The sequence below is a fragment of the Protopterus annectens genome, chromosome 7.part0, assembly GCF_019279795.1.
Source record: "Protopterus annectens isolate FY-2018-M chromosome 7.part0, PAN1.0, whole genome shotgun sequence".
Classification (NCBI taxonomy): domain Eukaryota; kingdom Metazoa; phylum Chordata; order Ceratodontiformes; family Protopteridae; genus Protopterus; species Protopterus annectens.
The window spans coordinates 598,225,491-598,238,557 of NC_056739.1; the positions used below are offsets into that span (position 1 = coordinate 598,225,491).

Below are 13,067 nucleotides of genomic sequence, written 5' to 3' on the forward strand. Positions count from 1 at the left end.
AGACAAACTCAAAAGGTAAGCCACCCTGGTGGAATTACCGTATCAATCAGTTATACAGCAAAAGAAAAAATATCTTGGTCAAGAGTAGAAGGAACAAAACCATACATACTACAAGCTTCCTGACCAATCTAAACAGGCAACAAAGAGGAATTAATACTTCAAAGGCTACATTTGAAGAAAAAAATAGCTTCTTAGGCCAATGACAAAGCTTTTTACAGCTATGTCCATAACCTCAGAAAAAATACGCAACAATGCACAGAATTTATTGTAAATGGTATCACCTACACTGAACCACAGGCCATTGCCAAACTTTTGCCTGAGAGTTCAGCTCAAATTTCTCCCCTTACCTCCTCCCCAGTAGTCCAATGGAAATACCACATACCACAATCCCCGCAACCATTACTAGGAACAGGTCATCAATGCACTTTCCAAGGCCACGAACACTGAATTGATGAGCCCCAATAACATCCCTAACTGCTTAATAAATAACATGAAATTAATAAATAGCAAGAAATATAATCTCTCTGGTACACTTAATCAGCTGAAGCCTACAGTTAAGTTGTATGCCCAAAGAATGGAAAATGGCTACAGTCATTCCCCTGCACAGATGAGGGCCAACCACTGATCTGGGCAACTACAGGTCCACAGTCTGACCAGCCTCGTATGTAAGGCCATGGAAAGAATCATCATGGACATGATAAATGAGGGCATAGGTAACCTGCAAACACTGGACCCATCACAGTTTGGTTTTATTAAAGGAAGGCCACACCTACTAAATCTGGTAGACATATTTTTTTTTGAAATAATCAATAAAGTACTGGATGAAGGCAAGACTGTCCATACAGCCTACCTCAACCTGGCCCAGGCTTTTGATACAATACCCAACTAAGGCATTATAGAAAAGCTTACTAATTTACGTCTGAAGCATTTTATCACTAGATGGATAGCCAACTGGCTCACTGATACGACCCAAGAGGTCAAAATAGGTGAGGCCACCTCCAGCAAGATGCCAGTCCCTAGCAGTGCCCCCCCCCCAACCAGGCTTAGTAATGCAGCCTACCTCAACCTGGCCCAGGCTTTTGATACAATACCCAACTAAGGCATTATAGAAAAGCTTACTAATTTACGTCTGAAGCATTTTATCACTAGATGGATAGCCAACTGGCTCACTGATACGACCCAAGAGGTCAAAATAGGTGAGGCCACCTCCAGCAAGATGCCAGTCCCTAGCAGTGCCCCCCCCCCACCAGGCTTAGTAATGGGCATGCTCCTTTTTGGCATCTATTTCTCTGAAATGGTAGCAAATGCTGAAGGTTTATGGATGACTAAGCTTGCAGATAATTGCAAGCCACGGGTTATCATTGACTCCCCTAAAGACACTAGCATTCTTCAAGAAGTCTTACCTCTGACTAACAAATGGTGCCAAAACATGGTCTTAAACTCAATGGGAAGAAATGCATAATTGCACCCTCTGGGAAGTCAACTATCCTGGCTAATTACCATACTGATAATACCCCCTTAAGAAATGACCCAGTGGTTAGGGATCTGGGCACGCATGCAGACAGTAGCCTTACCTTCGACCAGCATGTGGCCACAGTAGTGAAGAAATCCTTCTATGTTGTGCAAATTATAGGTAAGGGCATGGTATCTAGACCCAAAGAGGTCATTATCTCACTGTAGTCTGCCCTTATCAGACCAATCAGAGTACAATGCTCCCTTTATGTACCTGACAAGGCATATGCAGTAGCTAGAGTAACCTCAGAGGTTCCTTACAAAAAGAACACAAGGTGTAACAAACCTGCCTTTTGCAGAGCACCTTAAAGCCCTTTCCCTCTTATAAAGACCCAGAGGGCCTTTGTAAGCCTAGCCAAGTTTTCCCGAAAGAATAATGATGTCCTATACCCAAACAGGTTATTGAGGGCAAGGCATTTAATAAGCTAACTCTGTCCATAAGGAACATGGGTGCCAGGCCCAGTGTAGATTTCCTATTCCCTATCCACTGGTCTAGGTTGTGCTTACACTAGGCAACATACAAACTCATCTTCACATGGATGGAAATCCTGTTCCATAGGAGGGGCAGTCACTGGGACACATCACCTGTCTCTCCAGCACGTTCTGTTCAAGTCACACACAAAATTCAGGTCCTTTGACCCTGTATTTTTAGTATACAGTTTGACTTTATGAATATGTAGTAGGACAGTCATAAGTGTGTTTGTGGATGCCTTGTAAGATTACCCCTCAGCAATCTACAGGAGACTGAGTAGTGGAAAAAGACTTTTAAGCTGCTTTGCATAAGGCGGGTTTGTTACACCTTGATTTCTTTTTGAAAGGAACCTCTCAGGTTGCTCTAGCTGTTCCATATGCCTTGTCAGGTACATACCAAAGGGTGCACTGTACTATATGATTGGTCTGATAAGGGCGGAGTACAGTGGGTTAATGACCTCTTTGGACCAAGATGCCATGCCCTTACTTATAAGCTGTGCAACATAAAAGGACTTATGTTAATACATTTAATTTAATTTTATTTTATTTTACTTGTGTTTCTTAACCAAGGTAGAACACTGATCCATCTCTTTTTTAAGTTTACAAACAGAGTGATATGCTGCAACAGTGATAATTACCACCTAGCTTTTCAGTGTTGATACTAGACAGTTTAACTTACAGCAATTAGTCTCCGTAGCCATGTTGAAAATGATGCAAGACTTTTCATTTAAACAGTATAGTTAATCTTTTTAATTTTTATAATATACAAAATATAAATACTTATATACACACACAATCATCTAGAGCCAATATTTTACACCACACTCACATATAATAAGTAAAGTAACAGAGGTGTGAAGGTACACGGGACTTCCCCCTGTAAAAATACTTTTTTTTTTTAATTCAGCATTGTACACTGTCAGCACAAGTTCTTCAATTAATTCTATTGTGATCTTTTTAGGTTTATTAAGCTACAGATAAATCTGCATCAATTTTGCCAGTTATACAGGCAAACATATTGCTCAGTGCTACTTAAAAAGTGTGCAAAGAATAACGGTCACGGTAAATGAAGTTTATGAGCAAGTCTTGTAATGATTTCTGACAGTGACATGCAATGGATTTGGAAGCTTTGGTTATTATGGATCACAATAAGCAGGACCATTTTTTTTTAATTGTTTTTCCCTGCCTGACCCATTTAACCCTAGATGTACGCTCAGTTACCTCATCCATGCACCCTGGATACCCTCACTGCTCCTTTCAAGCTACCCTTGACACAATCCTGTTGCTGGATGCAAACCTGCAAATACTCAAGGAATCAAGCTTATATCATTCATCAGTAGTGCCCACAGAGCAAAGGATTCTATGAGGAGACATGGAAAGCAGCACTGGCTGCCTTCATTCTAGAGGAGCTGGCCAGAGTAGGGGAGTAGCATAATAACATACTACCACCTCTCCCTGTTATGTGTACTGTTTATAAGGCAGCAGTCTCTCCTGGATCCTCACCTTGGACAGGAGAGTTGCCTTCTGGCTGTTTCACCCTCCCCCACCTCCACTGACTCTACTAGTGATAGTGATTGGAGGCCATTCCTAAACTCATGTCACTGATAGTGCAGATGGACACTGTGCCTCTGGGTTACTGCTCTGGCTAACCATTTGTAGTTATTTGGTATACTTATAAGTGATTCTTCAAAACACAACTTTTGATCACACATCTATGTTCAACTTCTTCCAAAGTGTTGTTCTTTTAATTTTTGGAGCTTCCTTGCTGTAACTGAAATTCTTCTTTTTCATAGGTTCATAGGTTCATACTAGGCTATCTGCCCTAGGGCATTTATAAGCCTAGCCAGAATGTGTTTGGCTTTCGCCACCCATTTTAAATTTATTTTGCTATGCCCTTTTTCAAGGTTAGTATACTGTGCCTCTGTCTAACAGAGACACAGAAGAGATACCCGGGGTAAACCTACGATCTTCCATCCACTCATCAAAATTCCTCTTGAAGAGAGTCAATGAGGGACTCTGCCTAACCTGGACTGGGATTTTATTCCAGAGTGAAGGGAGCCTCTGGGTTATGAATCTGTCCCTCCAGCATGTCCTATTTATTTCAGTGCTGAGGTTCAAGTCTCTCAAGCGCGTAGCTCAATGGGATATGGATTTTCTGAGGTGCAGCATGTCCATTAATTCCGGGTTGGACATGGCTTTATACGTCAGACACAGATCGCCTCTGAACAGGCGGTATGCCATTGAGTAGAGCTGGAGTTTCTTTAACCGGGCAGCATATGGCATCTGTTTGAGCCCTTTGATCCTGTTGGTGAGGTACTTTTAGGGTCTTTCCAGTTGCTGCAGGTGTCTGGTAAGGTACATCCCAAAAGGGGCATTGTACTCAATTATGGGCCTGATGAGGGATGAGTAAAGAGGCACGATGACCTCCCCTGATCTAGATGTGAATCCCTTCATGATTAGGTGGGCTATATAAAATGTTTTTCTAACCACTTTGGCCACGTGGTTGTCAAATGAGAGATTGCTATCAACTTGGGTCCCCAGGTCCCTAATTACTTCTTCTGTACTTAATGGATTACCACCTATGTGGTAATTTGTGGGCACTTTGTTTTTGCCAAAGGGGATGACTATACACTTTTTGGCATTTAGCTTGAGGCCATGGCTCTGGCACCAGTTGTCTGTTTCTATGAGGCCCTTTTGGAGGATGCTTGTGTCGGCTGGAGAGTCGATTATGGCGCCCAGTTTGCAGTCATCTGCGAACTTGGTCAGCCGCAGTCCTTCCATGTTGGCCTGTACCTCTGAGAAATATATACCGAACAAGAGAGGTCTCAGGACTGAACCTTGTGGGACACCACTTGTAACTGGTTTGGAGTCTGACATAGCTCCAGCAATTCTAACCATGTGGGTTCTCTGTCCTTGAGCCAGTTTGCAATCCATCTAGTGACATAGGGGTTTATATTTAAGCTGGTGAGCTTATCTATAATGCCCGAGTGGGGTATTGTATCGAAGGCTTTTGCGAGGTCCAGGTAGGCTGTGTGGACCACCTTCCCCTCGTCAATGGCGTTGGTGACTGTTTCAAAGAAATCAACCAGGTTTAAGAGGCAGGATCTGCCCTTAACACAGCCGAACTGGGTAGGATCCAGTGTTTGTAGGTCCCCAATATCTTTATTTATGAGGTCCATGATGATCCTTTCCATAGCTTTGCAGACCAAGCTAGTCAGGCTTATGGGGCGATAGTTTCCAGGATCCGTTGAGGCACCACCTTTATGGAAAGGGACCACTGTTGCTGTACGCCACTCTTTGGGCACATATCCTGTAGTAAGGCTGAGACTGAACAGTAGTTTTCTGTTTGGGTTTAGCTCTTCTTGGAGTTCATGTAGGACGCAGCCCGGGACACCATCTGGTCCCATTGATGCTGTGTTTTTTACTTTGGAGAGGGCGGCTCTTACCTGAGCATCTGAGATGTCAGGGGGGCAGCACTCTGCTGGGACAGATATTTGCCCTTTTGGTGGGGAGGGAGAAGTTTGCGCTGAACCTGTCAGCTAGGATGTTGGCAATGTCTGTGGGTTTGGTGTATTTTTTGTCATTTTGGACTAATTCTGAGCATATCTGGGAATTACCACCCAGGTTCCTAACATAACTAAAGAAAGCCTTGTGATTATCCTTAGTGTCCTGTGCAATTTTTCTCTCGAAGCTGGCCTTAGACAATTTTGTGTGTGCCCATAGTTTTTTGCTAATACTGATCAGTGATGCCTTCCCTTTTTGGGATTTTGCTCTATCATTTAGTAACTTCCTCCTTCTATTGTATAATTTGTTTATGGCTGGGGTCCACCAGACAGGACGTCTGCCTTTGGAGGATCGGGTCTTGGTTTTATTTGGGATCGCATGATCCATGCATTCCTGAAGGTGTTCATAGAATGCGTTTATAAAGGATTCTGCGGTCTGGGCTGTATTTTCCACAGGCCCAGGGGCTTTGAAGGATTCCACCTCAGTTTTGAGGAGTGTGAAATTTGCTTTAGAGAAGTTTTTCACTGTGGTTTTCTGGGCAGGGGTGGGGTCGGGATGTGAATATCCAGTGAGATTAGTTTATGGTCTGATCTTACCAGCGAGGGATACACTTCTGGTCTGGAGCATAGAGTCCCCATGTTGGTGGTGATCAGGTCCAGTATGTTTTCCCCTCTTGTGGGAGTGGTAACAAGTTGCTCCATAGCATTTGAGTTTATAAATTCTAGGAACCTTTGGGCTAGGGTGTTGGAGCTAGAGTAATGCTCACAGTCTATGTTTGGGTAGTTGAAGTCGCCCAATATAATGGTGTTTGGAGAGACAGTCATATTTTCCAGTGTTCTCAGGAAGGCCGAGTGGGGTTCCTGGGTTTGGCAGGGTGGTCTGTAGCAGGCTATAAACTGGAAGGCAGTTTTACCCACTGTTAGTTGCACATGGATAGTCTCTGATGCTTCGTGCTTTGCCACCAACCTGGAGGTGTGGGTATCTTTGATGAATATCAATACTCCCCCTCCTTTTGTGGTTCGGTCCAAGTTTTGGGGCCGAAAAGCATGGTATGAGGTATAACCTGGTAGTGCTGGGGTGCTTTCGGGAGCCCTGAACCAGGTTTCTGTTACTGCACAGATATCGATGTTCTCCATGCTAAAGAGAGTTTCGAGTGCGTGCATCTTGAGGTTTAGACTTCTGGCGTTGAGTAGCATTACTCTTAGTTTCTTATCCCTTGTGATACCTATGGAGGTGGGTTTGTCTTTTGAGCCTTGCCTAAAAAAGGCACTATGGGGGTAGCAAGAGCCTTTGCCAATATCCGAAAGCCCAGGGGTGACAGGTGCAAGCCGTCCCTAGCGAAGCATCATGACTTATCGAGCATATCATCCCAAGCTGACAGGCATTGGATCCCCTTTGAATGACACCAGTACTTAAGCCAATTGTTGAAATTGATCATCTTGTCTTCATATTGTGGCATCATTCTTGGTGAGGGTAAGATGCTACTCAAGGTCAGGGTCATACCGGCCTGGGCTACATGCTCAGAGAGCACCTTTATGTCTCTTTTCATGTAGTCCAGGGAGGTACGTCTCAGGTCATTCACACCAGCATGGACAATGACTGAGTCATATTTGTACTTGCCTTGGAGTGACCTGAGTGCTTGTGTTATGTGGCGGATCCTAGCACCCGCAGGCTGCTCACCGTGACCCTCTCCTTGTTCAGCCTGGTGAGCAGGACGGCAGTGTGCCTGACGATAGAGTCACCTATTACAAGTGTATCAGGTGTGTTGTTTAGTCTTAAGGGCTGTGACTGTTTGGCACACTGGCTTTGTGAGATATGTGTTGCACGTGTTTTGTTTTGGGGTAGCGGCTGCTTGGGTGTCTGCTTTGGAGGTCTCTGCTGCTTCGGCAGATCTTTATTTAGAGTCTCCGAGTATGTTTTTGTTGTGTGATTATGTGTTTGGTTTGCTGTCGTGGTAGGTCTATGTGAGACTGGAATTGTAGTGAGTGTGGTTTCCTTCTCCTCCTGACTGGTTATGCCAGTACTGAGTTGAGAGAGCTTAGCCTCCAGTTTGGCTATATGGTTGCATCTCTCACATGTGTTGGAATTTATTGGGAGGAGGAGAGGGTTGTCTGTGTACATGAGGCAGTTGTAACATTGCCTCAAGATTCCCAGATTCACCAGCTGGACAGGAGAGGAGATTGACAACTGACCTTTGGACATGCTAGAATAATATTGGGAATTCCTTAATAATTGAAAACCAGGGCCAGTGGGGAGTGAGGGTGTAGTGCTTTTAATTTTTAGTGCTGACTTATATAATTGCTTTAGTGAGCAAGTGCCAGGTAACTTAAGTGCAATGTGTTACAGGTAACTTAAATGCAAAAACGATAAACAGTAACTTTCTTTCAAGTGAAACAAGGAAATAAGTACAGTAAGCAATGCAGATATCACTAGTGATCCACAGAAGCGCTGAGAAGTCACGTATTAGGTGGAATTAGCATTCCAGGGAAATAACAAGCAAACAAACAACAAGCATATAAACAAAGCTAGATTCAGCAGTCCTGGATCTAGTCTATGCCACAGCAAACAAGGTGTACCAATTTCAGTAAGATACAGTTCAAATATTCAGGCACTATAAACCTTTAACCAGAAATTCCCAGCTCAGAAGGGCAGAGTCCAGCCTCTTCTCCCACAAGAGTGAAGACCACAAACCTTCTTAATGTAAAATAACTGGCCTGAAGCCCAAGTGCTTAAACCAGAACTAATACACTTTAAGAATAACAGACACTGGGCTCTCAATCAGCAGTTCCCAACTTAGAAGGATGAAAGCTACCTGTCCTGCCACCACAGTGCATGCCACAAACCTTCCTAATGTAAAACAACTGGTCTGAAGCCCAAGTGCTTAATCCAAAAGACTTAGAATGATAGGTACACTTTAATCAAGTTACTACCAAGTAGTAATAAATACAACTGAATACTTTAGAGAATGCCTGGATTAGTGCTCAAGTTACACAAACAAAGCTACATCCAGCAGGCCCGAATCCAGTCTATGCCATAGCAAACAAGGCGCACCAACTTCACTAAGAAGCAGTTCAGATATGCATGCACTACATGCCTTCAACCAGAAATTCCCAGCTCAGAAGGGCAGAGTCCAGCCTCTCCTCCCACAAGAGTGCAGACCACGAACCCTCTTAATGTAAAATAACTGGCCTGAAAGCCCAAGTGCTTAAACCAGAATTAATACACTTTTAGAATAACAGACACTGAGCCCTCACTCAGCAGTTCCCAACCTAGAAGGATGTAAGCTACCTGTTCTGCCACTACAGTGCAGACCACAAACCCTCTCAGTGCAAAACAACTGGTCCGAAGCCCAAGTGTTTAAACCAAAAGGCTTAGAATGAGTTACACCAAGCAGTAATAAATACAACTGAGTACTTTTAAGATGATGCAAAAGTAAAAAAAAGTAGGTAGAAACACAAGTACAGTAAAAGCAGATGCATTTTTTTTTTCCTAACAGAGGAACAATTTTCCAACAAACTGAGTGCAAAGGGACCATTTTTTCTAAGGTAGGAAATGTATCCAGCAAGTTCAGTTTATAATTAGTGTTTACTAAGTGATGATACTATAGCGTTTTTTTTTTTTAATGATCCTGTCCTTGAGGATAGCTATGGGAATCCCAACAGGCACACATGTCTAAGTCGTGTTAAGTGGATGGTTATTACTTAGTATATCCAAGAAGGTTTCCATGTACACAAAGATAACAGACTGCTTGGGAGGATCCAGTTTACTGCATCTGCTGTATCTGCAACCCTGTCAACTTCCAAGAGTGACTGAAAAAGATAACGCTACCCAAGCAAAAAGCAAATGTTAAATTTATGCTCGCATCCATTGGCAAGGTAATTTATTGCACACTCAAATCACACATTACTACTGCTTCAACCAGATGATCATATTCTGTGTGGAACAGTTTTTTTTTTTACGGCCTTGTATAGATTAAGATACAAACTCCAACAAGAGGTTTGCTTAAATAAATGCTGATGGTTACTACAATTCCCTAGCAATTTAAGTGGTTATTGGTTAATTAGCCTCAGGTTGCAAGCATGATGCACTCTTACTGCTACTCTCCCAGCTCTTTCTGATGTTCTACCTTATAGAATACATAATAACCTGGTATAGTATCTTCCATTCCAAGTAAAGGATGCATGACTTCAGTCAACTCTCTGAGACAGAAAATAATGTGGGAGTTTAAACTCTACTACAGAGACTACATATGCATGCAGGAGAACTAAGTTTAAACTTTGAAATCCTTTTGTTGGAAAATAAACGCTCAAACATAGGAAGCAAGGTTACCTATCCAGGACACAGGTTCTCTTCTAAAGTATTCAGTAAAAGAAACAAACACGCACTTCAACTTTTCTGATGAGGTAGCTGTAAGTAAGACAAATTGCTCCACTTTTTCATGTGTCAGTAGTGCAGCTAATATCCACAGGAATGTAACCCAAGTTCCAAACACTTAAAACTGTGAATGTTCCATAATTCAGCCAAGGTAGGGCTTCAACAACCTCTGGTTATCTCAAAACGCAGGTGTAGAAATCTCAGCAGTTTCCCCAACTACTACTATTCTTCTGAACAAGTACTGCTCTGCTTTACAATAACCACAGCTTCTCCAATTCCAGGCACTTTTAAAAGGAATCATGTGGGAATGTATTTCTTTAATCCCTTTCACACAGGCAACACACTTGTCAGCAGGGTGAGTTCTGACTGTGTCACATAACCCCCAATACCAGCTCAGATCTGGCAGAAGCCTTTTCATTTAGCCTGTGAAACACTATTCTGGCAGGTTAACTCATGTGGTCTTGCTCGCCATGCAAACTTCCCTTGAAATGACGTCCAGGGCTTATGTTATACATTTTGCATACTTGCAAAGTTACACCCAATGAAATACATGGCATTCCCAACAGGATCCTGCAGGACTCTCTCTAACAACTTCGGTATAGGATGCTCCACTTTCCACACAGTTTTTCACTTTCTTCTCCAAATCCTGAAAACTCTTCTTTAACAAGTTCATTTCCATTACATACTTTGTCCTTCAATTGGCTGTCCATGATAGCCTGCTGGGTCTGACAGTATAACTGCAGCCTGTGATCTGCAATTTCCAGTTTTCAAAGCTTTAATTATAAACCATTCTTTTCCCATTTCAGGTGCGTCACGGCATTCAGCTTATGACTGTGCATCTCCCAAGGTCCGAATTTATTTAGCTCGTGTCCTGAAATCCATATCTTTCACTACATGAGCAGTTAATATTTTCTATCTGAATTTAGCTGTGCGTTATTTGACAAGCCGCTGAAAGGATAAACTGTCTCAACCCAGACATGACTTGTTGTACTCCTTCCTTGACTATCTGTTTCACCTCAATGCTCACTTCTTTTTTCATTTGTTTCATTTTGCCATTCAGAGGTTTGTGGTTACTGCCAGACTCTGTAAAAATGTCCTTGACTTGTGCCTGTCCGCGCTTCACATCATACTACTTCATTATCTACTTTTTTGCTCAACTTCTTTCTAATATGGCTAATTAACACAGCCTACTGCATTTTTTTTCTTAATCATGTCTACCACACCTCCAAGCTTAACATAAGTGTATCCAATCATTCCTTGTGCGGGAAAAGGTCCGACTAACATCTTTTATATTTGCTTGCAAATTTGCTGAATCATTTTTGCCCTCCATCTTTACTTTCATTTGTAAGATACACCCATCACTTATTGTTGTAGTAAAGGTACATCGCCTGCCTTTACCATCTTTAGTTTTTCACATTTTCTACTAATGTTGGAATGCTTTTAATTTTACTTTACCTGTATTCAGTTGGTTTGTTAGTTCAAGTACTTGTTTGGAGTACTGATTTATCTGGGGTCGGAGATCATACATTTGTTCACCATCTTCTCTAATTTTCTTTCAGATCAGTTTATTTTGGTAGTCTTGCTTGCAACATCTGTTATGTTCTGCACAAATGAAATTTCATAGTTTGACCTCTTTCTAGCTGATGCTTCATGGCAAACAGCAACACACTAATTCTTTTTGACGTGCTGTTTTCCTGGTTCAAATTTAGCATTTATTCAACTACCTTTTTTAAGCTCCATGAACTGAATCAAATGTTGCTGCTAAAACAGCACCTGTGGACTCTTTTTCTCTGTCCTTCAGCTTTAATCCACTCGCTTGCCTCTACATATTTCAGCTAGTTTCCAGGTACCATTCTAATTCTACTTACACATCCTCTAATGGGTCATGCTCTTGTTCAATTGAAAGTATGACTGCCACCTTTATCTCTTGGAAGGGTTGGGTCACAGTCAGTTCTTTCTGTTAAGAAATCTCTGTAGGAATCTTTGCACTGTGATGAGCATGTACATGTTTAAAATTGTTAAACTTATTCTCAGTTTTTGGGAACTGTACCATTAAACACTCACTTGCTTATACCCGTATTTTACTTTGGGATGCACTTTTTTATTTGCAGGCTTTGATAATACATTTGTAGGCTCAAGCCCACAACATTCATGGCTAATCTGAAAAGCTGGACAGCAGGAAATACATACGGGAGAAGTCACTGCCACAGACACAAAAGTGAAATGAAGCAAACCTGAGATGAAATTAATTTGCACTAACAGGATGAGGTTTTCAGTTCTGTAGTTTCATACAGCTGCTGTGTTTGCACTTGGATGAAAATAAACATTCAACAGTGTCATTATTAAAACCAAAAATCTTAGTAAATAGGCAACAACTACACATGCTCACTCTCTGGGAAAAATACACAGACACATCCACTAAACTTTGTAAGAAAAGCCTTATGGTCAAACTTCTTACCAGGGGTAAAAAGAATGATGGAATTCCAAGTGGGAATAAATATTTTAGGGCAACAGATGCATACTTCTGCACATTGACACTACAGACCCAAATGGTATGGAATCAAAAGGAGACTTTGAATGAAGTCATGTCTTCTATTCAGGCAACAAAGACACTTAAAAAGGCTGTGGCTAGCTCCTCTAGAAGAAAAATTGAAAAAAAAAAAGCCTGCTTTGACTGTAAACAAATTTCCCCTTATTAAGCACTGAAATGTTTGGAGTTGAAATCTGTGTAAGTGGTAGACAGAATCAAAACTTCCATATCAGAACAAACAAATGACTAATGACAAATCCTTTAGATGCTGTTCTGTTAAAATACATTCTTGCATTTCTTCAAACTCTAATTGAAATAAAGTAAGAAGACAAAACTGATCTGGCACAAGATTCAGAGCACAGAAGTCAATAAGCATATCTGAGTAGTAGCACCTGTAATTAAGAAGGGCAGAAAATGAGATGATTAGGTCTGCCAGAAGGCACACAAGGATACACGTGGCAACATTTCTTTATAATAGGCTCAAAGCAACAAACACTTTCCATTAGACCCTAGAATTGTCATCGCATAATCTATTTCTGAAGACTAAATGATAAAGACTTGATTCAGTTTAGCATGCACTTTATTTCTGTTTTAGGACAGTGACTGCCTGTATTTTTCTGTGGTATGAAATCTTGTCACTTTTGGTGAAATCTGACTTGTTAGGTTTACTTACTTC

The 13,067-nt window shown here is 41.8% G+C and overlaps 1 protein-coding gene across 3 annotated transcripts in view; it reads right to left on the reverse strand.

Annotated features, from left to right (window-relative positions):
• Positions 1–13,067, reverse strand: part of CSK (C-terminal Src kinase) — a 2,395,116-nt gene that overhangs the window by 134,942 nt on the left and 2,247,107 nt on the right. The gene's annotated exons all lie outside the window — the stretch shown is intronic.